We start from the raw sequence: 18,436 nt of genomic DNA on the forward strand, positions 1-18,436 counted from the left end.
GGCGGCGCAGGGCGCACGGGGTGGAGGGGCGCACGGGGCGGCGCAGGGCGCACGGGGTGGAGGGGCGCACGGGGCGGCGCAGGGCGCACGGGGTAGAAGGGCGCACGGGGTAGAGGGGCGCAGGGCGCACGGGGTGGAGGGGCGCGGGGCGCACTGGGAGGGAGAAATCCGAGTCACCCCGCACAGCGGAGCCGGGCTCTGCCTTCTCCCAGAGCTGGAGCCGCCTCGTACCGCTTCTGTCCCGTCTGGGGGCAGAGGCGGGGCGGGGGGGCCGCGGGTGCGCTCCAGACTCCGTGCGCCCCTCGGCGCTTGGCGACGGGACCCTCCTCTGGGGGCCGGAGCGAAAACCCGGACCGGAGCAGGCGGGAGCGCGGAAGGGACCCGCAGAGCTGGGCAAAGGGCAGCGGCCCCAGCTCTTGCGCAAATCCTCCAAGCCCGGGGGCCCCGGCTGGCTGCCCGGGGGCGGGGCGGTTAGTTAGCAGGGCCAAATGTCCAGTTTCCTCGGCCTGTCGATGGCGGGGGAGGGGGCTGCGCCAGTCACACCTGGGGCTCTGCAGACAATCACTGTTTGCCTCCCACCTACCTACCGTGAGGCACAGAGGGGGAAACTGAGGCACGCGCGGGAAACTGAGGCACGCGCCATTCCCTCCAACACTCCAGACAATTCCCATTCCCTCTCAGGCCAGGATGGGAGGAGTGACTGGGCCACGATGAGGCCACCTCTCCCCCCTCCCGCAGCTGGCCATGGGGAAGGGAGGGGTAAACACACTAGCCCCATAAATCTGTGGTCCGGCACTCCCCACCCAGCAGGGAGCAGGATCAGGGTCGGGGGGCTTGGCCCTGCTGGGCCCCCCTCCGTGCACTGGGGGGTTGCCTCCTGGCTAGTGCTCCCCGCAGGAATTGGGGTGGGGCTGCGCTGCGGCGACCCCCTGCCCCCGGCAGGGAGTGTGGTCTGGGGCCGGGGCTTGCCCTGGGTGGCCCTGGATCCTCAGTGCAGGGCCACTCAGCCCACCCTTGGCTACATCTTGCCTCAGCGGAAAGGAAACTCCTCTATGACAGCTGAGACTGGGAGATCTCTGGGGTCCGCTATCCCTGTGTCTGTGCAGCGCCTGGCACAAGGGGGCCCTGACCCCCTGGAACCCGCTTACCTGCAAGGCCCTGGGATGGGGGCGGGGTGTGAACACTGAGCTGTGTATGGGGGGAGTGGCCCTTCAGAGCCCCACCACCTCTGTGGCTGAGCTATGGGGTGGAGATGGCAGGGGCCAGTAGCCACTGTACTCACTGGTCAGTTCTCTGTGGCTAATACCCCTCCCCCCATCTCAATTTACTCCAGAAGTGAGAAAGATGGCCTGGTGAGAACAGAGCACTGAGCACGCCTGTGACTCGATTTCCCCATGTGCCCGATGGGGCTAGCAATACGGTAACAACGTGATGGCAGACCTGCATGGGGTCGGTGGGGCAGACTTGGGTCCTCCTGACCCGACCCTTCCGGGGCCCCTTGCTGAGCTAACGGAGAATCTCCAGCAGCAGTAGAGGGCTTAGGACACAGCGGAGCTTTTCTGATTGCAGCCACCAGAGGGCAGCAGGGCGCATGCCTATAAGGGCGGTGGCCGCCATGCCAGGAGCCTAGGGGAGAAAGGGTGACGCCAGTCCCCTGGCGGGACGCGGAAACTAGACAAGCTGCAAACGAGACATACAATGTGAGCAGCGAGGAATTCACCCCGGAGCTGCATAGCAGAGACAGGTTGGGCCCCGTTGCTGACTGCTGGAAATGTTGCTCTAAATGATCTGCCCTGGGATTTGCTGGGGGCCCCATGTCTGGCCTGGGGGGGGTCTGGGGGTCAGAGTCACTGATCACTTGGGGGCCTGCTAGCCTTGAACGCCCCTGCCAAAGCCTTTTCCCCACACTGCACAGAGCCGGCCACACAGTGGACATCAGCCGTGTCCACCCACAGGGGAAACTGAGGCACGGGAGGGGGTGTGCCTTACTCAGGGCCACCTCACCCGTCCGTGGGATGCTCCCGCTCTCGGCGGCGCCTTGAGCGACAGGCAGGGATTGAACCGGGCCACCCCGGCTAGCAGAGCTCGCCTTGGCCGGCAGGGGCTGGGCCGCACAGGGTCACTCTCTGTCAGCAGCTCTCCCCACTAGCCCCCACTTCCCGTGGCCCCCTGCCAGGCTCTGCCCCCCCCGAGCCGCACGGTGAGCGCTCACCTGTTCACCTCCCCGCCGGCTCGCCCACTAACCCCCCGCTGGTCCCCTTGATCCCACCGCCCCGGCCCTGCAGCTGCCGGGAGCCCTAATCCGCTTTGTCCTCAAAGCGCATTAGCCAGGATCAGGGCTAGTCAGAATGGACACAGCTACTAATGCGCTCCCCCCCCCCACCTGGGGTCAAGCCGGCTGCCCCCCGCCACAGATCCACCCCCCCCCCCGCCGAGGTGTGAACGCCAGGCGTGCGCACGGGGGCAGGGACCCCCCAGACCCGAGCGGCTCCCGCAGGGACCCCGGCCTGAGCCCTGCGGCTCTGTCGCCCCCAGAGTTCAGCCACGGTGCCCTTCAGGGGCGCTCCGGATCCGTGGCCGCCCCTCTCCGCAGGGCGGGGTACACTGCCCCACACGGACAGCCGGCAGGGGGCAATCCCAGCTTGCCGGCACCTCCCCCCCCCAGCCCTGGAGCCAGCTGGGACACTGGGGCCTCGTGGGGTCCTGAGCCAGAATCAGCATCTCCTCACTCACTGCATCTTGTTCCCCCCCCCGAGCAGCCCCCCAAGTGCCCCAGAGCCGCCCCCCGGGCCGGGAAGGAGCGGCTGACTCTGGGGGAAGCTCCGGGGAGGTGACGGGGACACAATGGGGAGCCGGTGACTCCGGGCACCTTCCCTCTTGCCCCACCCACTGACCAGGCTTGGGGGGCAGGCTGCACCCCGCAGAGAGAGGCCCCGTCTGACCTGCCCGTACCACGCCTCTTGCCCCCCTGCCTGGGCCCTGCCATGGGGGGGGGCATCCGGCTGAGCCCCCAGATGCTAAAGCACCAGAGCTGGGGGGATCCCGTGGGTGTTGGGGTGTCTCAGCTGGTGGCCTGAAGGGGTCAGGAAGGAACATCAGGTGGGAGGTGGGAATCCCTAGCCCCCCCACCAGGTCAGAAGTCTGCAGTTGGGGGGGGCAGTGGAGGGGATCAGACTTCCAAAGTGTCAAACCCCCCCCCCCCCCCATTGGGCGCTGCGCTCATCTGACCCTAACTCAGGGCCGGGAACCTTTTCTGCTTCGGGGCCGCTGACCCACAGCACAATCCGTCGGGGGCCGCGCACAAGTGAGGAGCAAAAGTGGGCAGGACTGAGACTGGGGCCCCATCTGAGAAGGAGAAAGACCCCCCCCACATTCCCCTCGCACACCAGAGCCTGGGGGGGCTAGTAGATTTTTGGGTGCTCCGGCCCTGCGGGGGGGAAGGATCGGGGGGGGGGTGAAGCACCAGCACGGGCTCCCCAATCCTGGAGGAGGAGCCCTAAGCCTCAGGGGCTGGATCCAGGCAAACTGGGGGCCACATGCAGCCCCCGGACCTGAGGCCCCCACCTCGGCTTTACGGGTCCCAATAAAAGTAGGGGTGTTAAATATCGGTTAACTGAATAGTCGAGTGGCCTCAGGAATTCAACTAGTCTATAGTCCCCGGCATGGGCAGCCCGACTGATGGGGCTTTGCTGGCCCTGCTCTGGCCGTAGAGACGGTCCAGCCCGGTGCCCCCTGCCCTGTGGGGCTCACCAGTTGCTGGTTACGTGGGGGGCCCGGCGGGGTGAACGCCGAGCTGTGCCCGGGGCGGGATTTCGAGCTGCTGGTGGTGCCAGGGAGGCCGATTTGCCTCAAGGCTACGCCAGGAAGAAATAGGGTTCAAATGGCCCCATTCCCTGCCCCATTGCTACCTGGGAAAGGGGGAGAGAAATCCCCCCCCAGGTTCCTGAGATTGCTGGGGGGGGGGGGGCTAGGGCTTGCCCCCTGCGGCAGGACACAGCTGTGCAGCTGGGGGAGCCTGGTCTGTGGGAATGGCTCCTTTAAGGGGTCTGGCTCTGCGCAGACACCAGGGGTATCCTGCATGGCCCTGTCCTACACCCGCAGGCAAGGGGAGTAAACCCACCAGGGGAAGCCAGGAGGGAGCGCTCACGGGCGGGATTTCGGTAGGACCTACACAAACCACGGCCAGCTCTTCCCGGCTGTGCCTCTCACAGCGGAGGGGTGGGAGTTTCAGGCCTGAAGGAGCCGGAACAAAGTCACGTCTGGGCCCCCCCAGCAACCCCCGGCCCAGCTGTACCATCTTCTGGGGTGGGGGGAAGAGTTCCCGCAGCCCTTTGCCACCCTGGCCCCCTCCAGGGGCCAGACGTTTATTCTGCCCCATTTTACAAGGGGGGGAATAGGGGAGAGTTGCCTGCGTGTATTGAGGTGGAGCCTAGAATGGAGCCCAGGAGTCGTGGCGCCTGCCTCCCCTCTAACCACTAGACCCTACTGCCCACCCAGAGCTGGGGATAGAACCCAGCAGCCCTGGCGCCCAGCCCTGCTGCTCTAACCACTAGACCCCACTCTCCCCAGCCCAAGTCAGGGATAGAACCCAGCAGCCCTGGCTCCCAGCCCTGCTGCTCTAACCACTAGACCCCACTCTCCCCAGCCCAAGTCAGGGATAGAACCCAGCAGCCCTGGCTCCCAGCCTTGCTGCTCTAACCACTAGACCCCACTCTCCCCAGCCCAAGTCAGGGATAGAACCCAGCAGTCCTGGCTCCCAGCCCTGCTGCTCTAACCACTAGACCCCACTCTCCCCAGCCCAAGTCAGGGATAGAACCCAGCAGCCCTGGCTCCCAGCCCTGCTGCTCTAACCACTAGACCCCACTCCCCCCAGCCCAAGTCAGGGATAGAACCCAGCAGCCCTGGCTCCCAGCCCTGCTGCTCTAACCACTAGACCCCACTCTCCCCAGCCCAAGTCAGGGATAGAACCCAGCAGTCCTGGCTCCCAGCCCTGCTGCTCTAACCACTAGACCCCACTCTCCCCAGCCCAAGTCAGGGATAGAACCCAGCAGTCCTGGCTCCCAGCCCTGCTGCTCTAACCACTAGACTCCACTCCCCCCAGCCCAAGTCAGGGATAGAACCCAGCAGCCCTGGCTCCCAGCCCTGCTGCTCTAACCACTAGACCCCACTCCCCCCAGCCCAAGTCAGGGATAGAACCCAGCAGCCCTGGCTCCCAGCCCTGCTGCTCTAACCACTAGACCCCACTCTCCCCAGCCCAAGTCAGGGATAGAACCCAGCAGCCCTGGCTCCCAGCCCTGCTGCTCTAACCACTAGACCCCACTCCCCCCAGCCCAAGTCAGGGATAGAACCCAGCAGCCCTGGCTCCCAGCCCTGCTGCTCTAACCACTAGACCCCACTCCCCCCAGCCCAAGTCAGGGATAGAACCCAGCAGCCCTGGCTCCCAGCTGTGCTGCTCTAACCACTAGACCCCACTCCCCCCAGCCCAAGTCAGGGATAGAACCCAGCAGCCCTGGCTCCCAGCCTTGCTGCTCTAGCCACTAGCCCCAGCTGCCTCTCGGCCCAGCCCGCTCCCGGCCCTGCAGGGAGGCGGCGAGGTGCCGCGCGCTGTCCCGCACCCCGCAGCGGCCTGGCGCTGAGGCGCCGGAGCCGGCACATGATGCAAAAGGGATCAAGCCGTCAGTGTCGGGCGAAGCCGAATCCAATTATGGGCCTTAGGGGAGGGGCCAGAGCCGCCCGCCCACCCGCCCAGGCCCCACAGGGTTAACGCCCGGGCTCTGAGCGGTGGCAGCTGGCCCCCGGCGTGATCCTGTCTCTGCCCGGCGCCGCCGATGCCGGGCGTGGGGCGGCGTGGGGCAGCGGCACCCCGGAGCTGGGGGGAGGCGATGGCAGCATGAGGCCCAGCAGCCGGTGGGGGCGCCTGGCTCCCCGCCGTGGGGCGGCGTGTTAGGCAGGAGGTGCCACGTGGGACCCGCGCCCTCAGGTAAGGCGCTCGGGGCTCGTGGGGGGGGGGGCGTGGGGGCCGGTCCCCCTCCCCCTGCCTGCCCGCCCTGCCCCCCATTGCCAGCCGGGCTCCCTGTGCCTGCTGGTCCTTCCCACACTGGCACCGGGACTCCGGTGTGGGCATCGGGGGGGGGGGGTTCTCAGCCCTGGGAGCAGGGGGAGGGCACGGCTGCTGGATGTATGTGTGGGGGGGGGGGACTAGGGGGCCAGGACGCTTGGGCTCTTCTCCTGCCTGCTCCCCCTTTCTGTGCTGCAGCATGGCAGCCCTGTGCCCGCCCGGAGGGTGCCTGCTGGTGTGGAGCCCTTCTGCAGAGGGGTTGGGGGGGGGTCGCTGCTCTGGGGTGTGGGGGATGGGCAGGGTGGGGGGCCCTGCTCTGAGCAGCTGGCGAATGGGGGAGGGGCTGGAGTGAGAGGCTGGGGACGTGCCCCTCTTGTGAGTCCACAGTCCTGCTCCTTTTGGGGGGGGGGCGGCCTGAAAACAGAGCCCCGGCAGGCACTGGAGGGGGGGGTGTCTCCCCACCTCAGGGGCTAAGCCCCAATTCTCACCTAGAGGCTAGTGGTCAGAGCAGGGGGGTGTGCAGCCTAGTGGTTAGAGTGGGAGTGGCAGCAGAGTCCAGTGGTTAGAGCAGGAGGAGGCCAGTGGTCAGGACTCCTGGTTTCTATCCCCAGCACTGGGGGGGGGGGGGTCCCCGCTGTGAGCTGGGACCTCCGGCCCCCCTCTCTGGCCCTTGTGCAGCGCTGCCAGAGCTCTCAGCCTGCTCCCCTCCCTGCAGCTCCCTGGTGCCCCGCTTGCTGGACATGGATCGGGGCGTCTTGCTGACCCCACCGTCCCCCCCTTGTGTCTGGGGTGCCCTGTGCTGGTTCCTGGGGTCAGCGCCCCCTAAGGGTGTGACTGGCTGCGTGGAGGCAACTGGCCTGCATGTCTGTCCCCTCAAACCTGAGCACAGCCTGCTCCCCTGGGGCTAAGGGAGCGGCTCCCTTTGCTGGTAGCAGTAGTAGGCTCTTATCCCCTTATGGCTCCTACGTCCCAACCAAAGACTCGCACTGGAGCAGTCCCAGGGAATTTTGGCTCCGGATCCACCCAACACGGCCCGTTTCCCCATGGGAAGGGCAGTAGCTCCTCACGGGACGCCCGTTAACTGAAGGAACTCAGTGCTGCAGGATGGTCCGCCGGCTGCTGGCCCTGCAGGACAGCGTGTGGGGGGAGCCATTCACCCGGCTCCGAATATCCTCTGCACTGAGACTGGCCGGGAGGAGAGCGACCGGGGCTCTTGCTTTGTGTGCACTAAGCTGATGGGCAGATGGGGTGGAAAAGGAATCCCCCTTCCCCACGATTAACACGGCTAAAGCCCACGCACGGGGGGAGGGGAGGGCATCTGGCACTGTCGGAGCCAGGCTCGGGGGCCCGGGGCCATCTGGCCTCACCTGGGCTGTGTGACTCCCAGCGGGAGAGCCCCGGCGCAGGAAGCAGCTGGCATCCCAATGGGCCCCGGGCATCCCCGATTCCACCCATGCCGAGGGGAGCTCAGATGCCGCGCAGGGCAGGGCCAGGGTGGGGACCCCAGCCGTCTTTCCCCCAGCCCCCCTGGTCTCAGGCAGGGGAGGGCTCGGGCCCTTTTTCCCTCCGATCTCCCTGCTCTCTGACCACCCAGCTGGCACTTTGCTGGTCACCCAGCTCCGCTCGCTCTCGGGACAGCTGGCCCTTTAAATCTAGGGGGAGGCAGCCTGGGAGGAGTGGGGGGGCGCGGGGGAGGGGGCTGTGACTAGCACAATCTCCCCCTCCCTGGGCCTGGCCCCGCTGGCACAGCCCAGTTCTGCCAGGGCGGGCGCAGTGCCCGCTGGGCAGCACGAGCAATTGCTCCCCTAGCAGGGGCCGCGCCAGCCCCCAGGAGACAACGCCCCGCTCGCCAGCTGCGTTTCCTGGTCCCCGGGGCGGTTGTGCTGCGGGGTGTGGATGGTGGAGCTCCGTGCCTCAGTTTCCCCCTCGACCCACAACTAGCTGGGCTGCGGTGGCGCCCTGGGTGGGACCCCAGCAATGGATAATGGAGAGCTCGATGGGCCGGATCCTTCGTTCCTGCCCCTTCCCGGACTGGTCTGCTCCGTGCCTGGCCTCTTGTGCAGGCGTTTGCCCCCGTGCAAAGGGAGCGTGAAACACCCCTAGATCACCACTGCGCTGGTGCACATGACTGCAAGGAGCCACCCACTGAGGCTGGAGCGTGTCTCCTGCGTTGCAGATGCCACGGAGGCGGGGGGCCTGGCTCCTCCGAGCTGGGATTGGCTTGTGACGGCTTTGGGGGCTGAGTGTTGTTGTGGGTTTGCACGGTGCCTGGTACAACGGGACTTCTTGGCGCTGGGAGAGACAGCCGTACCGCGCAGCCCAACGGTCCATCGAGCTCAGTAGCTTGCCTCTGATAACAGCCAAGGCCAGACTCTCGGTCGGGGGTGGGGGTGGGAGGGCGACTGGAACAGGGCGATTTTGAGACCCACTCCGTTGTCCCTCCTTGCTTATGGCAGTCGGAGGTTTGAGCTCACCTCCAGCACAGGGCTGCGTCCCTGCTTATCCTAGCTAACACCGTGGATGGACCCGTCCCTGTCACTTATTCTGATCCCTGCACTAAATCCTGCAGCGAGGAGTTCCACAGGTTCGCTGGGCAGTGTGCAAACAAGTCTTTCCCCTGGCTGGTATTAACGCTGCCCGGGGAGCCCAGAGTTTGGTACTGTGGGAAGCAGTAATGAACCCGTCTCTGGGACAGGAAGAAAAGTGGGGGGCACGGTTCAGATGGGAGGCCCTGGAGAATTTACAGTTTGGGGAGGGGGATGTCCCCAGCTCCCCCGGCGGCTGCTGTTAGCCATTGGGATGGTTTCTGCTCTAGCCTCCGGCCCGGGCCCTGGGTTTGGCTCTGGCTTCAGGCCTGTAACAAGCAGACAAGGATCTCTCGGCTTCTCGGCTCTGCCGCGGGAAACAAAGGCCACGGGCGTGAGAAGTGGGCAGCTCATCCCGGAGCCGGGCTGCCGTTCTGGACGCTGGCCAGGCGGGCCGAGGAGACGCGGGGCAGGCTGGGACTGGTGCCGGGTGACTCCGGGCGGAGGTCGGCTGTGACCTCGTGTGCCCTGCGGTTCTGCGCTGGGCACCCGGATGGGCCTTGGTGCCCGGGTCAGAGCTCCTAGTGCCCGCTGGGCGCTCTAGGTGCCGGAGCGACGAGCGGGCAGCAGTGTGCGATCCGTGGCCTCCGCCCTCTTGCACAAGGCCTTGGGGCACAGTGCCCCCGACACTCGCTGCTGCGGCTTCTGCCTGAAGCTGACGCGCCTGGAGGATAACGGGCTACTGCCGCTACCCGTTCCTGGAGCTCCGCCCGTGAGCCCAGCCCATGCGGAAGGGCCCAAGTTCAAAGCCTGTTCGCGGCTCCTGCCTTTCGGGTCTGCCCTTCACCACGCCGCAGGCCCGCTCCTCCTGTGGACGGGGGGCATGGAAGGACCCTACCCCCCGCCCAGCCAGCTGGTCCCTCCCTTCCCCCTCCTGACTCGCTTTCCCCCTGGGCTGCCTCTGTGGCCGTTTCCCGGGGAACGGCTGCCCCTCGGGGCCCGGTCAGAAGTGGGGGCCGTGGGAGGGAAGGAGGGGTGCAGGCTGTGGGGCGGCTCATCCTTCGTACGTCCCCAGCACACACCAGAGGGCACTTGGTCCCACGCCGGTTCGGGCCCTGCCTCTGAGCGACGCCTGGCCCGCTCCTGGTGGGGTTTCTGTGGGGAGCTCAGGCCTGGACCGCAGGTGGGTTGGTGGCCAGGGGACACGGCTACCCCCCCCCCGGGTCCCTGGGATATGGGCGCAGGGCTGGAAAGTCCCGGCCCCAAGCCTCTGGGGAGCCACAGAGGGGCTGAGCCTTCAGCCTGGGGCGCCAGGCCACATCAGCCAACGGAGCCGGCCTCTCCCGGCGAGGCTCAGCCCACGCCTGGCCCGTGAGCCCTGCCCAGCCCCGGCTGACGCTGGAGCCGCCGGCGACATACACGGTCGGACAGAGGAGATCCCGGAGCGGCCCCTGACCTGAGAAAACCACCAGGGAGGGATGCACGGGGCCCAGAGGCACCCGGAGCCGGGGGGGGGGAGCAGAAGGGGCAGAGAAGGGCACCCATGGGTGCGCTGATGGGGGGGGGCATCTCACAGGCAGCTGCTGGGCCCACAGAGCCCGGCCCGGACAGGACCCGGTTCCTCCCCCAGGCTTGGTGAGCAGAGGAGCTGGGGGGGCGGGAGGGAGGGGCCCGGGGCCCCGCAGGGCTCTGCTCGGGGCGGGTGGCTGGAGGCAGGACCAGGGAGCAGGGGGAGAGGAGCAAACAGCCGTGCCCGGCATGGGAAGTGACCACCTAGGAACCGCTCTGGGGTCACAGGGCAGCACAAGCTGTAGGGGTCCCCCGGCTGGGCTGCGAGGAATTGCAGGGGGCGTGGTTCCGGGTCCCCAGAAGGGGCGGGGCCTTGGTGGAAGGGGCGGGGCCTTGGTGGAAGGGGCGGGGCTGGGGGGCAGACCCTGCATGGCTCCTCCCTGGGAGGCATTCACAGGAGTGTGGCGAGCGAGACCCGAGACGTCGTTCTTCCCCTTGTTCCCCTTGGCCTCTGAGGGTAGGACAAGCAGCAATGGGCTTAGACTGCAGCAAGGAAGGTTGAGGTTGGACGTTAGGAAAAAGTTCCTACCTGCCAGGGTGGTCAAACCCTGGAATAAGTTGCCTGGGGGGGCTGTGGGACCCCCCTCATTTCAGGACACGGGTGTAGACGGACCCCTGGTCTTTGCCAGCTTCACGTCTCCTTGTAAGCTGTGGAGCGGGACGTGGGGTGTCGACCTGCCGCTGCGCTGACGGGAGGGGGCAGTGCGGGGGGTGCGCCCCCTACCGGGCCCCTGCCTGCCGTCCGCAGCACAGCGCCCCCTAGCGCCGCCCTGGGGCATTGGGGTCAGCACCCCACTCTCTGCAGCCCAGCACCCCCAAGGCCAGTCTGGGATGGACTCAGGGAATGGCAGCGGGCCCCGAATCCCTGCACCACGTCAGGCAGCCCCCCGCCCTGGCTCTCAGCCCTCTAGTCTCAGACTGGCTCAGCCTGTCCTTGGGGGCTGTGAGGAGCTGACAGCTCGGGGGGGGAGGGCACTGGTGCCTGAACTTTGACCCCCCGTGCTGCACCCCCCCCACCCTCACCCTGCCTCGCCCCCCCAAGACTCTGCCCCCACCCCTTCCCCATCACTAGCCCTTATAGAGCAGACTTGGAACAGAAAGTAGGGACATCCGGGCCAGTCCCTGTTTTCTGGGGGGGTTGTCGGACCCCCCCCCTGGGATCCCCTCTGCTGTGCAGGGCTCGGCGTGAGCCATCTGGGCGTCCCCCCAGGGCTGATGTCGGCCGAGCGCCGGGGCATCCGGGCACGGGGAAGGAGGGAGCCGGGAGCCGTGTGCTTGTGGCAGGCGCCTGGGGATGCTGAAAAGGGCCCGGGAGAGGACGGACCCCTGTGGAGCCCCACACGCGAGGGCCCTGGTGGGGGAAGGGCCCTTTCCCATCGCTGCTCTTTGGGGGCGTTTCCCCAGGACGGGCTCAGCGCGTTGCCCTGGACGGTGGGGTCACCGGGCCGGCGGTGCCCACGCTGCAGAGAGGCCCAAGGCCGCAGGTCTGGCCTCTACCCACCCATGGCCCGGCTCCCTCCCGGGGCTATTAAACCAGCCCCCGTTCCAGCCCCGTTTCCATGCGGGCTGCAGTGACGGGGGCAGGCAGGGCTGGTCCCAGTGCCCCACTAGGGGGTGCTGTGCCGCAGGGGGTGGGGCTCAGCAGGGGGCACTTTCCCAGGCAGGCAGGGCTGGTCCCAGTGCCCCACTAGGGGGTGCTGTGCCGCAGGGGGCAGTGCTCAGCAGGGGGCGCTCTCCCCGGCAGGCAGGGCTGGTCCCAGTGCCCCACTAGGGGGCGCTGTGCCGCAGGGGGCGGTTCTCAGCAGGGGGCGGTCTCCCTGGCAGGCAGGGCTGGTCCCAGTGCCACACTAGGGGGCGCTGTGCCGCAGGGGGCGGGGCTCAGCAGGGGGCGGTCTCCCCGGCAGGCAGGGCTGGTCCCAGTGCCCCACTAGGGGGCGCTGTGCCGCAGGGGGCGGTGCTCAGCAGGGGGCGCTCTCCCCGGCAGGCAGGCTGGTCCCAGTGCCCCACTAGGGGGCGCTGTGCCACAGGGGGCAGTGCTCAGCAGGGGGCACTCTCCCCGGCAGGCAGGGCTGGTCCCAGTTCCCCACTAGGGGGTGCTGTGCCAGAGGGGGCAGTGCTCAGCAGGGGGCGCTCTCCCCAGCAGGCAGGGCTGGTCCCAGTTCCCCACTAGGGGGCGCTGTGCCACAGGGGGCGGGGCTCAGCAGGGGGCACTCTCCCCGGGCAGGCAGGGCTGGTCCCAGTGCCCCACTAGGGGGCGCTGTGCCACAGGGGGCAGTGCTCAGCAGGGGGTGCTCTCCCGGGCAGGCAGGGCTGGTCCCAGTTCCCCACTAGGGGGCGCTGTGCCACAGGGGGCGGTGCTCAGCAGGGGGCGCTCTCCCCGGCAGGCAGGGCTGGTCCCAGTGCCCCACTAGGGGGCGCTGTGCCACAGGGGGCAGTGCTCAGCAGGGGGCGCTCTCCCAGGCAGGCAGGGCTAGCCCCAAATGCGGTGCTGAGCTATTTTTTTCCTCATCGGGCGTACACGGCCGTCCTGGGTGGACTAATCCCATTACGTTAATTTGCACGGGGCCGTTAGCCTCCCTGCGCTGGCCGCGTTCCAGCCTGGGCAATTCCATTGTTCCCCCGCCCCCCACACCAGACCCTGCCGCCGTCTTCCCTCCCTGCCTGTCGCGGCTCTACGGGGCCCACCCTGGTGTTTGTGCATGTGCCATCGACTCGCCGCGTGCAGAAGGTCTAACGCAGCTGGGATATGGGGCCGCGACATGCGAGCGGCGGGGGCTGGGATACCATGGGGCGGGCTGCATCCCGCTGACCCCCTGGAGACGTAGGCGGGAGCTATTCCCTGCAGCCGGAGCCAGGAGTCAGGGGTCTGCGCTCCTAGGGGTTGCAGCTGGGAGGATGTTTGGGTGCGGGCTGAGACGTGTTTCTGTATGGCACCGTAGTAAAAATCGAAAAGTGTTTCACGACCCCTCGGTTCGATGTCACTCACGGTGCAAAACCCTCGCACGCGGCCCAGTTGGCTGCTCAACGCCTCCGCGAAGCGCTGCGTCTGCCCCCGGCCTGGCGCCTTGGGGGCATTTTGCACAGCTCTTGTTCCCGAACGTCTCCAGTGCAGCCCGGGGCGGGTGGCGCGTGTCCTTCGACGGCGGAGCTCCCGAGTTCCTTGGCATGCCAGGCAGAAGGGGATTCGTTTCCGAACACCAGGCTGTGCCGTGACGACAACGAACGCTCGGCCGGAGGCGTGCCGAGGCGCAGCGAGAGACGACTTCCTGCTTCCTTCGTCCTAGGAAACGGCACAGAGATCGGGAGGAGCCACGAGTGAGGCTAAGAACTTGAAGTCAAAGCGTTATTCCTTCCTCCCCGATATTCCCCCCGGCGTTCTGACCACAGGGCGGTGGGAAAGTCTCCTCATATCCTGCCACTGCTGTGGTTTTAGAGAACAGGCGTCTGGAAAAGCTACGCAGAGGCCGAGCAGAACCCAGAAGTCCCTGGGTTTGCACGTCAAGACCTGTGCACATTTGAAGCTGGCTTAACGAAGGCTTGTTGTGCTCTCCGCTCAATGTCCGTGCCGTCGTTAGTCAACTCCGGACTAAAATCTTTGCTTCTTCTCAAGGGGCATCTCTCTGATTGAGCCCCATGTAGCTTCTGTCAGGCTATGTCTACCCTACGAGTTTTCTCAGCAACAAATATGCTAACGAGGGCCTCCTTTGCATGAGTCGCGATCTCATTTGCATTTTTTCTGCCGCTCCGTTTTTGCACTAGGGGGGTTTTTGCGCAAAAACAAGCAATGGGGCCGTTTTCTTTTTGCGCAAAACCCCCTTTTCCCGCAAGATCCTGATGCCCCAAAAAAGGAGGTTTACCGATCTTGCGGGAAAAGGGGGTTTTGCGCAAAAAGAAAACAGCCCCACTGCTTGTTTTTGCGCAAAACCCCCTAGTGCAAAAACGGCGCGGCAGCAAATATGCAAATGAGATCGCGACTCATGCAAATGAGGCCCTCGTTAGCATATTTTTTGCTGAGAACACTTGTAGTGTAGATGTAGCCTTAGAGAAGAAACAGGTGACCCAGTGGCGGATGGGGTAAATGGATCACTTTATTGCCCTCTCATTTTAACCTCGGAGTGGCCCCAATTATACCCTTTTATTTATTGTAGTATGTTAATTCACATCTTTATTACTCCTTTTTAAAAAACCTTATTTAGAATGTTAACTTCCCTATGACGAATAGTAACAGGCAGGTGACGAAAATTATTATATCCGCCCCTTATTACTAATTTACAAAATTAACACTTTTTGTACCCAACAAACTTTCCAAAGCAATAGATTACAGAGATTACAAGTGCTGTAACCCTGAAAAGATCTTATCCAGCACCAGGGAAGGTAAGTAAAGAACACAACAAAGAAGAGCAGCTGCATATTAATTTATATTTTAGGCTACAAAAGCAAAGGGAAAAAGCCTGTTTATACAGCAGGAAAGCTAATACCTATCTCGGCCAGACTCTTAATCTAGCTCTCCAGACTGTAGAAACAACGGGAAAAAACATATTTAAGGCTCTTAAACTGACTCCCCCCAGGACTGAATCCCATTCCCCCCACCTTTGCTGCCTCTCTCTGATAGAGGCAGCAAAGGGGGGAAGCGACTAGTCACTTACGTCAAACAAATACGGGGGAACTGGTTGAAAATTTGGAAGTGGAAGGCAGCTTGGGTGAAAGTGATCATGAAATCATAGCGTTCATGATTCTAAGGAATGGTAGAAGGGAGACCAGCAAATTAGAGACAATGGATTTCAGGAAGGTGGATTTTGGTAAGCTCAGAGTGCTGGTAGGGAACCCATGGGAGGCAAGACTGAGGGGAAAAACAACTGAGGAGAGTTGGCAGTTTTTCAAAGGGACATTATTAAGGGCCCAAAAGCAAGCTATTCCGCTGCATAGGAGAGAGAGAAAATATGGCAAAAGACCTCCTTGGCTTAACCAGGAGATCTTGCAGGATCTAAAAATAAAAAAGGGGTCATATAAGAAATGGAAAGTAGGACAAATTACAAAGGATGAATATAGGCAAACAGCACGGGAATGCAGGGGCAAGATTAGAAAGGCAAAGGCACAAAATGAGATCAAACTAGTTACAGGCATAAAGGGAAACAAGAAGACCTTTTATAAATACATTAAAAGCAAGAGGAAGACCAAGGACAGGGTAGGCCCGTTGCTCAGTGAGGAGGGAGACACAGTAACAGGAAACTTGGAAATGGCAGAGATGCTCAATGACTTCTTTGTTTCAGTCTTCACCGAAAAGTCGGAAGGAACGCCCAACATAGTGAATGCTAGTGGGAAGGGGGGAGGTTTAGAAGATAAAATAAAAAAAGAACAAGTTAAAAATCACCTAGAAAAGTTAGATGCCTGCACGTCACCGGGGCCTGATGAAATGTATCCTAGAAGGAGCTATCTGAGCCTCTAGCTATCATCTTTGGAAAATCACGGAAGACAGGACAGATTCCAGAGGACTGGGAAAGGGCAAATCTAGTGCCCAGCTACAAAAAGGGGAATAAGAACAACTTAGGAAACTACAGACCAGTCCGTTTAATTTCTGTGCCAGGGAAGATAATGGAGCAAGTAATTAAGGAAAACATCTGCAAACACCTGGAAGATAATCAGGTGATAGGGAACAGCCAGCATGGATTTGTAAAGAACAAATCATGTCAAACCAATCTGATAGCTTTCTTTGATAGGATAACGAGTCTTGTGGATAAGGGAGAAGCGGTGGATGTGGGATACCTAGACTTTAGTAAGGCATTTGATACGGTCTCCCATGATATTCTTATCAATAAACTAGGCAAATACAACAGATGGGGCTACTATAAAGCGGGTGCATAACTGGCTGGATAACCGTTCTCAGAGAGTAGTTATTAACAGGTCACAATCCTGCTGGAAAGGCATAACAAGTGGGGTTCCGCAAGGGCCTGTTTTGGGACTGTCTCTCTTCAATATCTTCATCAACAATTTAAATATCAGCATAGAGAGTATGCTTAGTAAGTTTGCAGATGATACCAAGCTGGGAGGGGTTGCGACTGCTCTGGAGGATAGAGTCATAATTCAAAATGACCTGGACAAATTGGAGAAATGGTCTGAGGTAAACAGGATGAAGTTTAATAAAGACAAATGCAAAGTGCTCCACTTAGGAAGGAACAATCAGTTTCACACATACAGAATGGGAAGCGACTGTCTAGGAAGCAGTACGGCAGAAAGGGATCTAGGGGTCATAGTGGACCACAAGTTGAATATGAGTCAGCAGTGTGATGCTGTTGCAAAGAAAGCAAACATGATTCTGGGATGTATTAACAGGTGTGTTGTGAGCAAAACACGAGAAGTCATTCTTCCACTCTACTCTGCGCTGGTTAGGCCTCAGTTGCAATGTTGTGTCCAGTTGTGGGCACCAAGTTTCAAGAAAGATGTGGAGAAATTGGAGAGGGTCCAGAGAAGAGCAACAAGAATGATGAAAGGTCTAGAGAACATGACCTATAAGGGAAGGCTGAAAGAATTGGGCTTGTTTAGTTTGGAAAGGAGAAGACTGAGGGGGGACATGAGAGCCGTTTTCACGTATCTAAAAGGGTGTCACGAGGAAGAGGGAGAGATATTGTTCTTCCTGGCCTCTGAGGACAGAGCATGGTTATACATCAGGAAGGATAATATCTGTCTTGACCGGACTCTTAATCTATCTGTCCAGACGGTAGAAACAATGGGGGAAAATATATGTAAGGGTAATTCCTACCATGGCTGAATTCTTTAACCACCAGTGTTTAGCCATTCCAGACTCCTATTAAGTCCAACAGCTTCTCTTGCTGGACACAGAGCCACAGCCGGCACCTAGCTCGCACTAGGTATCTGCAAACGGATTGCTTAATGATTGCACCCTGAACGCTTCCCCCGTCCGAGTCCTCGTTAAGCAGCCAGCTCGGCTCCCTGCTGGGCTGCCGGTTTGCATCTCCAGCCTTCTCACCAGCCACACAAAGTGCTTCTAGGGTTGGCGGGGGCAAGGACTGGCGTGCCAGGCTTTCTTCAGGGCGGGGTAGTCCTGAGGCCTTGTTGCACGGTTTTTGCACGGTTTTTGCACGGGTTTTGCACGTTTTTTGCACGTTTTTTGCACAGTTTGCCCCCTTTGGCTTTGCTGGTCTGCCCGGCAAACCGAGCTCCGCCGCTTTTCCCTCTCGCATCAGCGGGAACCGTTGCTTCGCCCTATGCTTGGTGGCAAGAGGCTCACCCGGCACCATCTTTTGGTACGGGACAGTTTGACCAACGTGCTGGGAGCTGCCGTTAGACACTGTTTCACCTGTAGCTGTGTTTGGGCTGTGCAGGGTAAATACACCATTTGAACCTGCAGGTGCTCGGTTGGTGTGTTCTTGGTCTGCTCTTCCTCATGGTTGGAGGACCGAGGGCACAGTACAAAGGGGTTACAGGCAATGTTCCCGTTCAGTTTTCCATCCATGTGTGGAATAAATTTTGTGATGGGCACAAGGCAGGTGCAGATGTGCACCACTAATAGATACACATGTGGCCAGCTGCTGCCGGCGGTGGGCGCTTTGCTAATGGGCTGGGTGGCATTTGAATTTCTCCTGGGTGGCCACCCAAGCTCTCAGCTGACAGGGAAAACTGGTTGTTGGGAAATTGCTAGTGTGGGAGATCCTGGCCTGGCACTTTCCAGTCACTAACCACCAGGGCAAGGCTGTTTTCTGGCAAGATGACCGATGTGTCTACATGGTTGCAACCCCCGTGGCGGAGGAGATGGGCGCAGGCTGGTGGCAGCTGAGCCCGGCTGGGCAGGGACGCTGGGACGGGCAGTGTGGCATAGGGCGGGGCGAGCAGTTGGCGAGGCCTGCAGGAGCAGACAGACTGCAGGTGTGACCCCAAGGGACGGGACATCCGAGCCAGTCTCTCTCCTTCCCAGCCCCGGACGGGTGCCCCCCAGCCTCCTACTGCCGAGGTTGCGTGTGGACTGAGTCGGGGGCGGAACTCCGCCAGCTGGCAGCAGTAGTGAGTTCTTATCCTCCTGTGGCCCAGCTGCAAGGGAGGAGATGGTGCACCCAGCGGGGGAGCTGACAACCATGCCGGGCCACTTCGGGGAGGGGGCGGGTCCATGCTCCTGGAAGGGGTGGGACTTTGGTGTAAGGGGCGGGGCCAGGGCAGTGAATGCACCAAGCCTGCCCCCCACCCAGCCCTCAGCGCCGCCTGGACTGCAGCGCGCTCCCCCAGCCCTTAGAGCCGCCCGGGCGCAATCACTGATAGGAGCAGCAGGGGGCGC

General features: G+C 62.5%; 1 protein-coding gene across 2 annotated transcripts in view; it reads left to right on the forward strand.

Annotated features, from left to right (window-relative positions):
* Positions 1-5,759: 5,759 nt before the first annotated feature.
* Positions 5,760-18,436, forward strand: part of LOC142827995 (protocadherin-15-like) — a 66,985-nt gene continuing 54,308 nt past the window's right edge. For both annotated transcript variants that reach the window (XM_075924982.2, XM_089777964.1), the window contains exon 1: positions 5,760-5,980. The gene's annotated coding sequence lies outside the window, so the exon portion shown is untranslated. The remainder of the gene's footprint in view (positions 5,981-18,436) is intronic.

Source organism: Pelodiscus sinensis, chromosome 1, assembly GCF_052426305.1.
Source record: "Pelodiscus sinensis isolate ZL-2025 chromosome 1, ASM5242630v1, whole genome shotgun sequence".
In the NCBI taxonomy this organism is placed as follows: domain Eukaryota; kingdom Metazoa; phylum Chordata; order Testudines; family Trionychidae; genus Pelodiscus; species Pelodiscus sinensis.